Genomic DNA, 16332 nt, shown 5'->3' on the forward strand with positions numbered 1-16332 from the left:
AAATTCATCTCGAAGCCCAAGTGCCTGGGTGGCAATAGATGTCATTTATGCAGTTCTGGGTTTCGAGGGGTTTGCACGCAAAAACGTAGTTTACGAAATCAAGTGTAGACTGTATGAAAAATATGGGAGGCACATAGTCTATATCGGGGAGTCCATGCGCCCTATTCGTTTGAAATATAATGAACACCTGTGAGGCGCCAAAAACAAAACAGGGAATACCCCCTTCGGTGACCATTTATTGGCAAAAGTTGATTGAAAAAAGGTTGAAATCCAGAGAGGTGTGGACCCTATGCCCCTTTACAACTCGAAGTAATCTACAGAGCACAGGACCACCCAGACAGGAAAATAAGTGAATCTATTGTCATAAAAAGTCGGCGACCAAATCTTAACATAAAGGGTTCGTTATGGCCGATCATGCGAACGTCCTATGTGCCTTTATGTATGATGTCTGCTAGCTTAAAATCGTTAACATGTGTAAGTGACGCCCGACATGTGGGGTGCGATGCCTGTTCAGTTGAAATCGCTTGCATGTATAGCTGATGCGCGATGTGCGATGCCTGTTTACTTTAACTCGCTTGCATGTTTGAATGGAGCGTGATAAGCGATGCTTATGAGCTTGAGTTCGTTTGAATGTACACGTATTTTCGCGTATTTTAATTCTTAGATAAGTACTGTATGTGGTAATGGATGACAGTCAGTCTTTGTTTAATCCTCTGAATGTTGGTGTTCTGTAAAAACTGTGGCTTCCTGTTAAAAAAAAACTGAAAAATCGAGTAGGATGATCGGCAGGCAATTTTTAGCTCACTTCTGCTATTGTTCCGGTAAAGGCATGTTGCCGAAATATCAACCTAACTATATCTCCATTCTCTCGATTTTTCACCGAGCTTAAACAGCCTAACTATATCTCCATTCTCCTGATCTTCCCCGAGGAATAAGGCCATTACTGCTGTCATACCTAGGGTGCCGAAGGCAGTCTTTTGTGGTGGCCATGGGCAGCGGCACGCATCTTTGGTTGTGGGGGACAGGGACAAGTCTAGTCATGAAGGACTTTGGTCATGCCCGCACTCCGGAGCTTTTCAATTTTAAGGGAATGTTCCACATTCGAAGATACTAAAGCACGCATTTGATGAACTAATCTCACTTATAACGATTCGTATAGTTTAAAGTGGAAAAACTGCTCCAGGCAACTGTGGTGTATGGCAGTTGTTTAGGGCGCCTACGCGCCAGGCAGGTGGGAGTTGCGCGAGAGAGCTGACTTGGGATGGTGGCGCGTGGCGGGGGCGCGACATGTTCGGACGCCTCGGACGTTATATTATTGCTTTGTTGTTATTACCAAGGTATTGGGCAAATACTCACGGTAACTCCTGACTTAGTGTTTGGTCGGGCTGTGAGAGCTGACGATACTACAACGTATTTTTTCCGTGTCGTAAGCATGCTCCTCAATAGGTCAATGTTTGATTACGTCATCGCACCTTGCACAACATTGATTGAGAGGTTGAGAGGTTGAGAGGCACAACATTGATTGAGAGGACGGCCGTTATATCCGAAAATCGTGCTCACGAACGCCTAGATATGGATGACTAGATATTTATGTTTTTCTTGAACTTGATCGACGCGTGGCCAGTGGATTGTCGGGATTTGAATTGCTTTAGTATGGCGTGTGGATGCCTAAGTGACCTTGAAATAGTCTCATTTGCTTTCATAATGCCCGAAATTCAGCTGGGCTTAATCCTTTCCCCCTTTAGTGATAAGCTCTTAAAATAGGCTCTGACGTAATGCAGTCTTTCATCGCTCAATCAGGACTTCTCGGGCTTGAGCCTCTCTCATTGGCATGCGCTGGCCCCGTGCAAGTGCTCAGTATCCCCAAAACCCACCAACGAGTCTTTCACGCGCCATCTCACCTGTACAGGATGTTATCGAGTCCTCTGCAGGCCTGACTATTGCCTCCGGCGTGCGACAGGAGGTCTCGAGGCCACGACCGGGCCCTTAACACGTCACGGCGCCGTTAGCCCGCGCACGACTCGTATGTCGACACCCGACAGGAACCATGCTGCGTGCCTGGAGTGAGTCGGCGGTTTTTCAGTACATGGCCTCCAGATGATGGTCGTCAAGGCCGGCGGATTTATTTGGACAAGTCTGTCTGGCTCGTGGTACGCCGGCTGAGCACCCGGCACTGTGTGTGTGGAGCCCGACAGTGCGATCAATAATAGCGAAAAGTTAAAATAAACTAAAGGGAATGACGTCGACCCGGACCCGGTAACCTTGATGCCGGCATGAGGCTGATCGAGGAAACCCGCCGAATGTCCGCTTAGGTGATCAGCATCTGCTGTCTATTCAGTGGCTTCCACAGCGGCTAGGTCGTCAAAAAAACTATCCGGAAGATTTCGTCTTCCAAAACTGAAGCAACCAGGAGCTTTCGAGGTTGCGGTACGTGCATTAGGGTGTGTCATCAGTAACAAAACCAAGTGAGACAAATCAGTTTTTGGCGCAAGAGTCCAGAAGTACACAGCATAGCAAAAGTTCTTCTCAAAAGCTTAAATTCGGGAGGCGCGAGGCGATCGAAATATCGCCGTAAACCAACGCCCGCCGTTGCAGTCACCCCATGCTGGGCAGCGTCCGCCGCCGCAGGTAACACCAAGCTGTGAGCGGCAAGCGACACAAAATACCTTTGCGTATAGAAATGACGCTACCGAGCGCTCCTTAAGCCGTCGTAAGAGAATGCTCCGGTCTAAGATTTAATATGCGGATCAGACATTGCCCGATTAATTGCCATTTGGCGGAAACCTTAGGTGCTGTGGAGTATGAACTCGTTGTACGCGTATGCTGGTTAGTATTGATTTTGACTTTTACCTCTCTAAGACAACTCACGTGATGCAAACAAAACCATGCATAGCATACCACTCAAGATATATTGTCTGGTATGCAACTGAATACATACAGCAAGTTCTGCAACCCGTACCACGAACGTTGAGGGGTGGGGGAGGGCCGGTAGGGTGACCCCATGCACATCTTGCTCCCTGCCGAGTCTGTGTATTCGATGCACCGGCCCAAACAGCAACTGCTCACCGACTGGAAACCCCAAACGCGTGTTGGCAGATATCGTACGGTAGCAGAAATACCGTCGCAGCTGGGCTCCACATATTGTCGAAGCTCCATCTCCAGCCGCAGACGTCCACGGCAGTGCGGCGCTGCGTCGCACTCCTAGTGTGGACCAGGTAGGCAAGATGGCCAGCGGTGCCTGCACTTTGTCCCGCAGCTCGCAGTCGCTGAAGTCTCGCAGAAAAGGTTGTGTGACTGGTCCGTGCCAGAGAATCAGTTCGGTGTACCTCACGGCCTCGATGTTTACCGCTGAGATGGCGAAGACCCTGGCCTGAAGAAGACCCTCGGTTTGCTGCTCACGAGCGGCACGACGATCGAAACCGCGTGTTCGCGGACCATGCGGTTCTCATCCCACACCATGTCCAGCAGCAGCTGCTCCGGACGGACCCAATACCCGCTACGCTGGAGGACTATGTGTGCTGCAGCAGGTCGCGGAGCACCGCGATGTTCCGGAACAAGCTGCGTAAGCCAAAGTCGCAGCAGCTGTTTTGCCGGATGGCGGATCATACCGGCACATAGTGGCCGACCACGCACTGGACGAGGTCCTTGAGAGCGCTGCTGGAGGTCTTGGTAGAGATGTGAACTAGGAGAAGGCGAGCGGTTAGTGTCAACCACCTGAAAACAAAAGCGAATATATTAAAACAATTTGCTACGAACTGAGCGTTAGATCATGCAAAAATTATTGTGCCCCTTTAGTGTACGTAATTATGCCGGTATCCTGAGTCCTTAAATGTGACGGAATGCATATCAACAAAGATGCTAGTAAGCATGAACCAACCAGAAAATGATGCGACGTAACACGGCACAAGGTATGATAATAAGTAAATGCTCAACAGTGAGCACACGAAATGTCAGTTGATACTTGATGAACTTCAAGCACTGATTGTCATAAATTCAAGGATAATGCGTTCTCATATTCACCTGGCATGGTTCGATGGTCCGATTCGCCGCTGGGCCGTCACATTTCAGACAGAGCCGTTTTGAACGCCGGAGGCCAGAAGGTACGGCAGCTGCTGGTTGGTGCTCAGCTGCTAAATCAGGTCGACCGGCAGGTTTGGCACGGGCCCCGACCTAGGCTTGAACGCCCCAACGTCCCTCTCCCAGACCTCTCCAGCACAGGCCTTGCCGATGGGTCCAGAAACAAATTCGATCCCGTGGTCGTGCCATCCAGGTTCAGCAGCAGATGGAGGAGGTTCAGCTCGTTGCCGTGCAGCTGGCAGATGAACCAGCGTGCGGGTGACTCGGTGGCCAGCTCAAACAGCCGGAACACGTCGCCTATCGTTTCAGTGTTGACGGCCGTGCCATCGCAGCCGAGCACATTGATGCAACCATCGCATTGCGGGCTCACGGATTGTAGCTCATTGAACAAGTGCAGGACGCGGCCGAATTCGGACGTAAAATGAGTCACATGGCGACTGCCTGTCTCAGTGATGACAACCACGTGTTTTTCGACGGTATTCGTCTGGCTCCGTGTGCCTCATGTAGTTCCTGCCTGTACGGCCGTCGGAGTAGAGGATGGTCAAACCTGACTCATGGGCTGCTTAAAATTTTAACGAGCGGTCTCCTTCCTCGCTCTGTTTCTTGCGCAGCAGATCTTCTTGGGATTTACGATATTTGATTTCAAGTAGCCAGTCCGTCCCTGCTGTCTTGTTGAAAGGCGTTGATGATAGCAGCAGCGGCCCGGCTCGAGCCACCGTAGCTGTCAACCGCCAAAGTGGTGTTAGTCAGATCGTTAACGCCATAATCTACAGTGGCAGTGGTCTCAGCCGGAACGAACAATCGGTGTCGTCGCCACCTTCTACCATGTACGGAACCGTGTAAACATCCGTGCTCTCGGCTGACTTGCCGGCGCTAAGACCACTTGGTCCCGGAGCGGGCTCAGGGTCAGCACCAGCAGCCAGCGCTGGCCCAGCAGGCGGCGCGGGCTCGGCAGCCGGCGGGGAAGGCGACTCAGGCTCACCAGCAGACACCGCCTCACTGGCGGCCGAGCCACGACACCCCTGGAGTTGCCTGGCCGTCCTGTGCACCTCGCGAGCCTCCCTAATCACAATCTTATCCCGGTCATGTGACCCCAGGGTAAGCTTCCGGCGCCTGCACTGGTCCTTCATGGTAACCTCCTCCTGATACACTGTGCAGACAACTGGGCATGGAAAGCTGCACTGAAGCTTGTACTTGCATTTTGCGACATCAGAAAGCTTGTTGGATTTCGCGGTGTCGGGCGTTGCTGTGTCACTCTCGTTCTTTCATTGATTTCTTGCTGATAGCTTTGCTGGGATGATATCAATCCCTCACGATCAACTTTGTCCCGTATTTTAGATCATGAACAGGGATCGCTTCGTGGGTCAACAGTTCCATGATTTCTACCGTCGCGGTCTTCAAGATGGTATTAGTGAGATTCCTCTTCGATTCGCTCAGCCACCTGATGTGGCTCAAGGCTTTCCCGTAGTCGGCAGTTGGTGGGGGGACAGTGGGGCCGGGGTCCTGTCACAAAATGTTTTCTGCACGACCGGGTAGCCTTCGGCATGCTCATGCAAGTGATTGTTCGAAAGAAATGTTTCAGTACCGGCAAAACTTAACTAATAAACCCATATCTCCCACGCAAAAAGCACATAAATTGCAAATCAACATCACAATGATGCGTTAGCAATTACAAACTTGAACCTAACCCGGTCCGCTAAAGCATTCTCACAACTGGGCAATTTGGGTTTTACCAAAAATTAATGTTTCTCACTAAAAAGTCAGTTTAAAAGCTGTTCGGCAATGCTTTGCTGGTACTCGTCATGATATCTGTTTCATACTTAATCCATCAAGTACCAGTGGTGTGGAAAGTGGCAGCTTTGAGGCGTGTTGGATGATGATCCCAGTGCGTAAAATAGGTGGCGCTAGTATGGAATGCGGTTTTCTTGGCCTATCAAAGAAAAACTGCCCTCGCCCCACAAATATCAACATTGGTGCGGTGCGACAGACCTGAAAGTTTATCATTAATCCGTGTGCCAAGGAAAAACTTTGATTCCAAGATTCCAGCTGATTCCAAGAGGTTCACCCGCTCGATGACACCCTAGCGTGCATACGTGGCGAAATGACGACCGACTGCCATGCATGTGATCGGAACGCAATGGTGACGAGCATTCAGGGGACTAAGGTATTCTAGAGACATCTACAAACACTAAATGATGTGTTATCCACCATAAAAAGCGCGAGGACGGGCGCGTGGCACTTGCATACAACTCGTGCGGTGGTAAGATTGCGCTTTTATTTCACTGCAGTGTGCCTTGTCCATATGTCAGGCATACCACTGATTAGTAGGTCGCTGCTTTCGCGGTCAATATAATAATTGAGGCAACCATGTTGCATATACGGTCCTCCTACTAGTAAGGTCTGGACCCTGCGCCAAGGACGGCTGTTGGCCTGCTACCATCAGCGTTCTTGCGGTTCCTGCTACCATCAGCGTTCTTGCGGTTCCTGCTACCTGCCTGCGGTTGCGGTTGCGGTTGCGGTTCTTGCGGTTCCTGCTACCATCAGCGTTCAACGCTGGGTGATTCCAACTTGCGTTATGCATCTTCAGGGTGCCATCGCACAAGCCGCCGACCATGCTGTGCATGGAACGCCACCCAGTAGCGTAGCCAAGGGGTGATTTTAGGGTCTCCCAGAGGTGGTGAGGGACCTTGGGGAAGAAGGCCTCAGTACTTTTAGATAGTTTAAGATGTCTGCAGGGACTGAAACATAAAACGACATCCGATGCATCAAAATGGGATCCCGAGGCTAAAAAGGCTCCGCAAAAACGATTTCCTGTAGCGAAGAAGTGAAGCCTCGTTGACTAACAGGACACTTTTGCTTGACTCGCCCCGTTCCTGAGCGAAATCCTGGCTATACTGCTCTCCCTTATTTAAACAAAATATCACTCGTTCACTAATTACTGACCACCGCGCATGCACACTACGCATGCATCCATTCCACTAGCCATCAGGTAGTGCTTCGGCGATGGAGCTTTTTTTAATGGTACTGCTGTCTCGGCCCCTTGGGTGTAGAGCATGATACTTGCGGGGGTGGTTATTTTCTTCTCTGGACGAATGTGACCGCAGCACACCCAGGTCTGACATCACCCTAATGGTGTGTAAAATATCAGATCGCTACCAATTTACCGACGCATGCAGTTTTTAGTCGGGTATGCCGAATGTTTGAATACATCCAATCTCACTGCGCACGAGACACGAACAGCGTCAAAACCTGTACCACAACCCGACCCGCAACGAGGTCCGTGTAGCGGGTGTAGCGGCATAGATCGGATGTTCGCTGCGTCCTTTCGTAGCCTGGTGATATTCAGTCACCTCTCGTCTCTGTGTTGTCCACGGAATAGTTCGCTAGAGGCGGGTACGTGCGGTGGCGCCCTCCGCTCCGGGGAAGGTGCTCGCTGTGCCTCGTCCACACCCCATCCTCGTGCTGGTCCCTCCTTAGGTCCCGAGGGCTCAAATGACCGAGGGCCCGTTCGGCCGAAGGAAAGTTATTTAACGAATAATTATCTCTCCGATAGTCATCGATGAATACTCTCCATTTGCGTTCGGCTGATCTGAAAATTAGGCCCCCCCCCCCCCTATTATGCTTCCAATATCGACCAAACTGTGCTGATAAATGTTGTAATGAAGCGCTGAGGTGAATTAAAATCATGATTTGTGATATCGACGCTAGATGTTTAGGCCCAGTACGGGAACGTGTGTAACTGCATGGCATACAAACATGTCAATGCAATTTAAGTTCATACGCCTGTTCACAAAGTTGCAGGTGCACACAAAAAGCAATAAATTCCAAATCACTGACACAGTGATAATTTCTATAGTACTCCCTTAAATAGCATCTGGGAGACATAATTACATGTTTAAACTCATACCTAAGTCGGCACTTATAAGCAGACGTTGGCAGATTTCCGATACTTACGCCCACCCGGCAATTCATTCCAAGCCTTACCTTAATGATCGTGATTTGGACGGTCATGAAACAGTCTCACATCACTGCGCCAAATAAGCCGTCAAAACAAAATGAGCACTTCAAATAAAAAGTAAACGCGTGGAGGGCGACAGCTGGGTTCCATTGATCACTGCCAGTACCAGCTCTCAGGTTATCCGAAATTTTACGTTTTAAATCAATCAGACATCTCTTATAACGCTGTTGCTTCGCGGACTGCCGGCCAAAGCAAAATAAACAAACAAAAAAAAAACAGCGTGAAGTATAAGCTTTCTCCCCGATGTCGCGGGGCTTATCACCATGGCAACCGGGGTTTCACGGGGCGTAAAACTGTAGCAACACCAATTCCTCTGACAAATCACGGGCTTAGATTGAAGTCCGAAGTCGTAGCAGAGATTAACAATAACACTTTTTTGCAATGCTCAAGGTAACGGAGCGTACCCCCCCCCCCCTCACCGTGGTCGCGACCAACGTCGTCATGACAACCACTGAGCGTGTCTTTACCGAAGCGAATGAAGGAACGTTTATGATTGGCCCAGCGTGCAATGGCCCATTATTGAGGAGAGCATTGCTTGAAGTTTGAGCCAGCACGTTACATGGATCATGGAATGCCTCCATCCCCAAAGCCAAAGTGCGCCTCGAAAAGAGCCGCTGCGGTATGCCCGTGAAATTAGCGATTTATTCAGCAGTTTTTTCAAGCTGGGTCAAAGGACGGGGAACTCGATATCACCCAAAAACTACCGGCCAACTGCAAAACTGTGAGCATCGAAATATCCCCAAGCGCAAGAGCTAACGTCCGTCAAATTCTCTCCTCTCAAGATCACCCTTCAAGGTCAAACGCCGGCTGAAAGGACGGGGAACTCACCCAATCAATCACCCCAAAATTGCCGGCCTTTTCAAATTTCTTAACATCAGAATATTTCTGACAGAAGGAAATATCGTCCTTTAAAAAGTCCTGACCTCTCAAGGTCATCCCTCAAGGTCAAACGCAGGCTCAAAGGATGGGGAACTTCATATCGCCCAAAAATTACCGACCGATTTTAAACTTACAAACATCAGAATATTCATCACCAAAAGAACAAGCGTCCGTCAAAAAACTGACCTCTCAAGGTCACCCTTCAAGGTCAAACGCGGGCTCAAAGGACGGGGAACTCAATATAACCAAAAAATTACCAATCGATTTTTAACTCACAAACATCAGAATATTCACCACAGAAAGAACTAGCGTCCGTCAAAAAGTCCTGACATCTCAAGGTCATCTTTAACGGTTAAACAAGGGCTCAAAGGACGGGGATCTCCATATCACCCAAAAATTACCGGCCGATCTTTAACCTACGAACATCAGAATATTCTGCACAGAAAGAGCTAGCGTCCATCAAAACGTCCTGACTTCTCAAGGTCACCCTTCAAAGTCAAACACGGACCCAAAGGACGGGGAACTCAATATCACCCAAAAATTACCGGGCGATTTGAGAACTATCAGCATCAAAATATTGACAAGCGCAAGAGCTAGCGTCCTCCAAAAAGTCCTGACCTATCGATGTCACCCTTCAAGGGTAAATGCAGGCTCAAAGGACGGGGAACTCGGTATTACCCAAAATTATTGTCCGATTTGCATCTTTCAAACATCAGAATATCCAACACGGATAGACCTAGCGTCCGTGAAAAATTATTGACCTCGGAAGGTCATTTTTCAGGGTCAAATATCGGTTCAAAGGACAGGGAACTTAATATCACCCAAAAATTACCGCTCAATTTTAAACTTGCAAAGGTCAGAATGTTTCCCGCAAAAAACAACTAGCGTCCGTGAAAATTCCTGATCTTTCAGGATCATTATTCAAGGTCAAACGTGGGCTCAAAACACAGATAACTTTAAATCACCCAATAACTACCGGTCAATTTTAAACTTTCAACTGTGAGAATGTGCACTAAAGAAGAAATGGCGTCCGTGAAAAAACCCTGACCTCTCAAGGTTATTCTTTAAGGTCAAACGCGGGCTCAAAGGACGGGGAACTCCATATCACCCAAAATTTACCGGCCGATTTTTAACTTGCAACTGTCAAAATATTCACCGCAGGTAGAACTGGCGTCTGTCAATAAGTATTGACATCTCAAGGTTATTCTTCATGTTCAGACGCGGCTTCAAAGGACGAGGAACTCCATAGCACGCAAAAATTACTAGCTGATTTTAAACCTGCCACTGTCAGAAGATTTCCCACAGAAAAAGCTAGCGTCCGTGAAAAAGTTCTGACCTCTCAAGGTCGCTTTCTCAAGGTCATTCTTAAGGGTCAAACACCGGCTAACGGAACGCGGAACTCCATATCACCCAAGCCTACCGGCCGATTTGAACTTGTAAACATAAAAATATTCACCTTACATATTGACCTAACCTGACCTGGTGAATATTTTAATGTTTGTAAGTCAAAAATCGGCCGATGACCTCTGGGTGATATTAAGTTTCCCGTCATTTGAGCCCGTGTTTAACCTTGAAGAGTGAACTTGAGAGGACAGGACTTTTTACGAACTCTTGTTCTTTCTGTGGTGAGTATTCTGATGTTTGTAAGTTAAGGATCGGCCGGTAATTTTTTGGTGATATGGAGTTCCCCGTCCTTTGAGCCCGCATTTGAGCTTGAAGGATGACCTTGAGAGGTCTACACTTTTTGACGGACGCTAGTTTTTTCTGTGGTGAATATTTTTATGTTTGTAGGTTAAAAATCGGCCCTTAACTTCCGAGCGATGTGGAGTTCCCCGTCCTTTGAGCGCGAGTTCAACCTCAAAGAATGACCTTGAATTGTCAGGACTTTATGGCGGACGCTATTTCCTTCTGTGTTGAGTATTCTGATGTTTGTAAGCTAAAATCGGCCGGTAATTTTTGGGTGATGTTGAGTTCCTCGTGCTTTGAGCCCGTGTTTGTTAGTTTTTTTCTGTGGTTAATATTTTGATGTTTGGAAGTTAAAAATCGGCCGGTAATTTCCGGGTGATATGGAGTTCTCGGTTCTCTGAGCTCGTGTTTAACCTTGAAAGGTGACCTTGAAAGGTCAGGATCCTTTAGCGGACGTTAGTTTTTTCTGTGGGAAATGTTCTGATCTTTGCAAGTTAAAAATTGGCCGGTACTTTTTGGGTGATACCGAGTTCCCCGTCCTTTGAGCCCGCGTTTGACATTGAAGGGTGACCTTGAGATGTCAGGGCATTTCGATGGACGCTAGCTCTTGCGCTTGTTAATATTTTGATGCTCACAGTTTTCATATCGGCCGGTCGTTTTTGGGTGATATCGAGCTCCCCGTCCTTTCACCCAGGTTTTGGCCTTGGGTTACATGATATTGCAAAATGAGGGTAATTTTTGGTGTTCTCATGCCACAATTGACCTTGCGACCGTTTTTCGGAGCAATCGGAACTCGCTGCTGAAAAAAATCGCTGAATAAATCGCTGACTTCGCGGACATCGCTGCGGTTAAAGTCATGGGGGAAAATCAAAGCTGAGGTGAAGAGTTTTGTTGAATTCGCGGGATAACGGCATCATGTTCGCAGTTGAATGAGATAATTCTTCCGCAGAGTCGGCTACTTCAAATCAAATGTCTGAGCCGCTCAGAAGGACGTCGAGAAAATTGGTGGTACGGATCGAGTCATACCCGTCTGATTTACCAATAAGTGAAAGGTGCAAAGAATGTGGGATGCTCTCTTTAATGTAGCCGCAGGCTCGAGAGTCTTTTTCTGGGGGGGGGGGGGGGCGGGGCTTCCATCATCACGGGCCTTTCGTCAACCTGTGCTTCCCCTCGCCTAGCCTCTGGCTGTTTCCGTGGAGGTCACGCGTGCCACGCATGACTGGCCCGTGCCGACGCGACGCCGTCAGCTGACTAACCCCCCCCCCCCCCCCCTCCCTGCCCGCAGGCCGGGTGTCCGGGCTCCTCCATCCGAACAGTCGGCGTCCGGTGGCTGTGGAAGGCGGGTGAGCTGCATCGATCGCGTGACGGAGCCTGCGCCAGCCGCCGTCGTCATGTCGGTGATCAAGGAGCACAGCAAAGATGCCGGCCCGCTGCAGCGGTATTTGGCAGAGCATATGACGCCACTGAATCCGCACCTCGTCAAGTTGCGCGCTGCCAGCCTGCATGACGTAGACCACGCCATGCTGAGCGCCTCCGACCAGATGAACTTTCTACAGCTGCTGCTAAAGACACTTGGCGCCAAGAAGACACTCGACGTTGGGGTGTTCACGGGATACAGGTGACCAGATGCGTCCGGCACGCGGCTAATGCTGGTGGCCAGTGCTATGCGAACTAAGGGCGGCGAAGCAAAAGGGAGCGGGGACAAAGGAGCAGTTGTCCTGCGGGAACCAGAATAGATTTTCTCTCTGCAAATTTTTTGTTGAACATCTTTTTTTAAGCTGACGGTTTTATGCCTACACACTAATCGTCGTAAAATGCGGATCACAGAGGCCTCATGACGGTCTAGGAACCCTAAATTGGGCTCCAAAAACCCTTTTCGGAATTAACGGCCCCGCTTTCTGGATCAGGAACTCTATTTTGTGTTAAGGAGGCATTTGCTAGTTCGGGAAGCCCCTGTTCTGAACTAGGGGTCTCTTGCGGTCAATGAGTATACTTTATAATGAGGATTCTAGATGTTGGAAGGCCCTTTTCTGGACCACGATCCACATTCTAAGCCAGGAGACCCTCTCTCGTATGTCCGAAGGCGGCTACACCCGATCCGGATGACCTATTTTGGGATAATGAAGATGCGGGTCGGATTTTGAGATCCCCTCTGCAAATCAAAAGGATGCTGTTTTGGATTAGGAGGCTTTTGTACGCTTCAGAAGGCCCTTTTATTGCATAGACGGCCCTGTATTGAGATGGGAGGCCCTTCGCTTGATCGGGAATCAGATTAAGCAAAGAGCCTGAATCCCTGATTTTAATCAAGAGGTCTCAGTTCGGGATCGGTTTGCTGTCGACGTTTACGACCCATGTTATGTTTTTTTTAATTGTCAAGGGAACGCGCTTCCCTCTTGAAAGACACTATCCAGGAGAACCTTTCGAGAGAAGATCCAACTTTGCTCAGCGAGCCTCGTGGTAAAGTCCGCCGCCGCCAACCGAAAATCCTGTCTGGTAGGCTAAGCTCCCGGCCTCGGAGATCCAGTCCATGCAGCCCACTCCGCCTCACTGCGATCGAGCCTGCCTGTTACAAGTGATTCCGTGAAGGCAGGCTGCATGTAGAAGTGCAGCGTGTTCTGCCGACTTTCATGACCTAATCAAACAACTTGTCGTGCCTTGGCCCGTAAAAGCAGCGGCTGGAGCATTGCCTCAATCCCTTATAGATGTCCAAACTCTCAAGTTTTCCTCGGCGTCCAGTTTGCACTATCTCATATGCCCGTGAGGTTCACGATTTATCGAGTGATTTATTTGGCGCCGTGTTCCGGTTTCGATGGAAATGCGTGAGATGGTAGCTGCTCAATAATGGCACGATAGCACCGAATATGACGTTTATTTTTCAATATTACATGAAGTCAAATTCTAAGGTCAAGTGACTCCACATCACTCCAAAGTTAAGAGCCAATCTCAGATTTTTAAATTCCAGAATAATTTCCAACACACCAACTGGCGTCCGTCAATTGTGTTGACTTCTCAAGGTCACCCTGTTAGGTGGAATTAAGATTAAACGGCGTGGAACTTCACATCACCAGAGGATTACCGCCGGATTCCGGATTTTTAAGCACCAGAGCATTTACAGCGCATAAACTAATGTCCGTCATAAGCTTCTCAAAGTCACCCTTAAAGATCAAATGTAGGCTCAAATGACAAAAAACTGTATATCGTTCAGCTTGAACTCCATCGATGCTATCAAAAATTATCGCCTTATTGCAAATTTTTAACGATCAGAATATTCACCAGCGCACGAAATAGTGTCCCCTGAACATTCCTGATCATGCAACAGCATCTTTTAATGTCAAACGGCGTTGCAACTCCTTGCACCCAAAGTTTACCGACATCTTTTGGATCACAAGCACCAGAATCGTCTTCGGTGTGTAAGTTAGCATTCCTCAAGAATGTTGACCTCTCATGGTCACCCTTCAAGGTAAACTGTATGGTGAGATGATTGATAACTTTATATTTCCTCTAAGTTGCCGGTCATTTTGAATTTTTAGCATCGCAATCGTCTTCAGTGCATAAGCTAGCGTCCGTAAAAACGGAACTCTCAGGGTCATCCTCGCTAAAATGCAAGGTCCAATGACAGGGAATTCCTAATCATGCGAAAGGTCCTGTATGATTTCAGATTTGCAAACATCAGAATATTTACCAGTGCAGGAAATGGTGTCCTTTAAACAGTCTTGTTCTCTCACCGTCACCTTTCAAGGTCACATAGTGGAAACTTATTAATATAATATGTACCCTAAAATACCATATAATTGCTGACTGATTTCGGATTTTCAACTATTAGGATATCCATCAGTTAATGAACTAGTGTCTGTCGAAAAATCCTCACCTCTCAACATCACCCTTCAATGTCAAATACACCCTCAATCAGGCGAGCTTCATGCCAAAATTATTCATCACTCTTCCTGGTTTAGGAGATGATGACGACTCTGAAGCTTAAAATCCGATACCGACCAGTAGCTTTCATGTGATATAGATGTCGCCGTCATGACATCTGGAAGAGTGATCTTGAGAAGTGGGGACTTCTTGACGAACGCTAGTACATAAGCTAGGGACGATTCTGATGCTTGAAATTCGAAATCGGCCGGTAACTGTGCGGGTGGCGTGGCACTCCCGTGTATGTATCCTTTCCTGCGTAGCATCCCATGCACATATATATATATATATATATATATATATATATATATATATATATATATATATATATATATGTGTGTGTGTGTGTGTGTGTGTGTGTGTGTGTGTGTGTGTGTGTGTGTGTGTGTGTGTGTGTGTGTGTGTGTGTGTGTGTGTGTGTGTGTGTGTGTGTGTGTGTGTGTGTGTGTGTGTGTGTGTGTGTGTGTGTGTGTGTGTGTGTGTGTGTGTGTGTGTGTGTGTGTGTGTGTGTGTGTGTGTGTGTGTGTGTGTGTGTGTGTGTGTGTGTGTGTGTGTGTGTGTGTGTGTGTGTGTGTGTGTGTGTGTGTGTGTGTGTGTGTGTGTGTGTGTGTGTGTGTGTGTGTGTGTGTGTGTGTGTGTGTGTGTGTGTGTGTTTGTAAACCCTCCTAAGTGGGGACCGAAGTCCGCTACACTCACGCAAGGTGAGGACCGTTTTCAAGGTGGGGGCCGAAAATCGGTCCTCATTTTGCAAACCATTGGAAAACGCTAATTTCGTCCAGATATTGGTCTGGTATCAATCCCTTAGAGGTCCCGACATGGTAGGTTTTGTCCGCCAAGTGTATGTTTCATAGTCACGTGACTTAGGTTGACTTACACAAATCCGCCGGAGAAGTTTCTCGCCTTTCGACTGAAATGTGTGACGTCATCTTTGAATAGAGATGTGCTAATCTTGTTGTCACCTTGAACGCACCATGTAGTGTTGATTTCACAAGACAGAATTGACTGAAGTAACTAAATGATAAACAATAGTTATTTTTATATGCCTTAAGACGTTTAATAATGACCAAACATTAACAATCATATAGTTTGGCGGGGCACATGCGTAGTACCCATCACTACTGATTGTTATGGCAGACCTTGGCCGCGAGTTGGAATGCCGTGGAGGTGTCGCGTCGCTCGGTTGGCGTCTTGTCACGCGATCAAGGGACGTGAGATATTACTGCGTGGTGCTTAGTGGTGTTCCTGTGGGCTGGCACGATATGGTAAGTACTGATAACTGCATGATGTTCTGTACTGGAAGCTCTGTTTTTTAAGTGCATGAAGTTTCTCGTACTCGGGTGCACCGCAGTATCAGGGACAAGGGAAATTCTTCCAACTTGATGGCGGTGCGGCAGTTTTACCGTTGAAACCTCTGTAGATATGAAGGAGGAAGGGGGCAAGCATTAGGTGCGCAGCGTTATGTGGGGCAATGCAAATTCTTCCAACTTGGTGGTTGTGTGGCCGTCTTAGCGTTGCATCCCATGTAATTGTCGACGGGAAGAGGGGGGGGGGGGGGGGGGCATTAGCGTGCTTTTCACCTCATGTTCCCATTTACCCCTCAATGGGGTGCACCATTCTCACCTTACCCGCATGCACTGAGTGGGGGCGTAGGTACATAAAGTGAGTAGGGGGGGGGGGGGCTTTGGGGGGGGTGGGGGTTGCCAAAACTTGTGAAATGATGAAGTCTAACCCAAAGATCATCAACAAACCAATTTCTC

The sequence above is a fragment of the Pollicipes pollicipes genome, unplaced genomic scaffold (assembly GCF_011947565.3).
Source record: "Pollicipes pollicipes isolate AB1234 unplaced genomic scaffold, Ppol_2.1 Scaffold_2555;HRSCAF=2994_pilon_pilon_pilon, whole genome shotgun sequence".
Taxonomy (NCBI): domain Eukaryota; kingdom Metazoa; phylum Arthropoda; class Thecostraca; order Pollicipedomorpha; family Pollicipedidae; genus Pollicipes; species Pollicipes pollicipes.